Source organism: Buceros rhinoceros, unplaced genomic scaffold (assembly GCF_000710305.1).
Source record: "Buceros rhinoceros silvestris isolate BGI_N320 unplaced genomic scaffold, ASM71030v1 scaffold9489, whole genome shotgun sequence".
NCBI classification, from domain to species: Eukaryota; Metazoa; Chordata; class Aves; order Bucerotiformes; family Bucerotidae; genus Buceros; species Buceros rhinoceros.
Genome location: NW_010430939.1, coordinates 57,287 through 59,208, shown reverse-complemented (window position 1 = coordinate 59,208; position 1,922 = coordinate 57,287).

Here is a 1,922-nt window from a genome sequence, read left to right as displayed (position 1 = left end):
GCTCTCCCTTTCCCTGCTCTCCCTTTCCCTGCTCTCCCTTTCCCTGCTCTCCCTTTCCCTGCTCTCCCTTTCACCGAGCTGCGAGGGGAGCTGCGAGTCTCTTGGGTAGCGTCACCCGAAAGCAAAGAACTGCCATCCTCTTCTGTGAGTTAGAGATTGAAATCTTCACGTGCCCAACTTTATTTACAGGTAATAACGTTCAGATCTTCAAAGCCTGAGTATTCACAGGTAAAATTGATCCGTACGTCCCACTTTCCGGACAGAGAACACAGCTGTGCTGTGTGACTTCTGCATCCACCCAAAATGCCTTGACTAGCTACCACCAAGCGCTCAGCTCCTCCTGGATAAACAACAAGCTGCCAATTCATCACAAAAATTGGCAAATAATGTTGAATTATAAATATATTTGAGAAAATTGTGCTGCATTGGCTGACAATTCATTAAAAAAGAGGAGTTGAAATTGATCAAATGAATTGTTTGTTACTAATTATTTGCCTAGTGCTGGCTGTGATGTGAGGCCTTGAGGGTGGGAATAAATTATCTTAATGAGGGATTAGGTTAAGGCATGTTATAATTTCTCATTTCGAGAGCTAACCCCACTATTAATACATTTGCCTATAACTGTGAATCTTCTTTAATAGCTGCCTGTCTTTGCGCTGCATATAATGTTCCTCCTTTTTAATTCTCTGTTCTGAAAAGAAAGGAAGTGGCCTCCCAGACCTTGTCTTTGTTAGAAACACCGAAGTACCTGCGAGGAAATAACAGCAATGTACACGGCGAGTTCCGTTTCCTTATGGGGACAGACACGTTCGCATCCCGAGAACAGGTGAGGAACAAGTTGCCTTTTGCTGCGAGCTGAACACATCCCTGCTTTTCAGAACTGCAGCTGTGTAGCACATCCGGCCGTAGAGCTACGGTTTTGCAAGTGGGATGAGAATGGAGACGCAGGGAAAAGCTGCCTTATCCGACACGGAAGGGAGCAGCGGCACGAGGATGCATGTGTCGCTTTGCTTGTAGTAAGAGTCCAGAGTTGCCTCTTGAGATCCAACACCGCACTGGCTCACGGTGTTACTGTTTGCCTCAGACAATCCAAGTAGCAAGCATTTAAAATCTGGCCTTCCTGCTCGGTAGCCGCATTATTATCACAGTTGATTATTGTAACCATTGTTAAAAATTCTCAGCAAAATCTGAGAGAGGTACATCATGGGCCAGTCAAGACAGGAACCGTTTCTCTTTGTGCAGTGTCTCATAACTCCAGATACTACCGCAATACAACCACGGAATAATAAAACACCACCTTTTTCTCTCCGTCTCTTTTCCATTTTCATTAGTTGTCCTCAAAGCGCTTTTAAAAGAAAGAGCGTCTTGTTGTCTGTGCTTTGCAGGCAGGTGAGCGTGGCAGGCGGTGCGCAGGCACGGCTCCCCACGCCGTGCCTCGGGGGTCTGTCCAGCGCTTGATCCTCCCCTTAGACAGCGCTGCCTCGAGCGAAGGGCGGCGCTGGCTGCTTCGTGCGTCGAGGCTGGAGGAGCGGGAGCATGTTTTAGGTGGTCTTGCCTTTCTGTGAACTCATGTTGTGTCAGAATTTGTTGGATTGAATGTCCTCTGTGTTTTTAGGGCATTGTTTGCCAAGAGCCGTAGAGCGCTTTTTGAAGCGATACCTTACCTGCCTTCTGCGGGGTTTGTCAAAGCACAGTCCTGGTTTTTACTGGTTTCTGTCCCCTCCTTTCTGTGGCACTTGGTGTGTGATCAGTCCATCTCTGGGAGCGCGCAGGAGGTGATACACCACCCACGCCACTCATCAGAGCTCCACTTATCTCGCCGGAAAAAGAGCCGGGCCTCGCCACTGCCCCTTGCTACGGAAATTCCGCACGCTGGCAGACCGCCCAGCGTTCGTTCGCCCGCCGGACTCCGATCAGAGGCA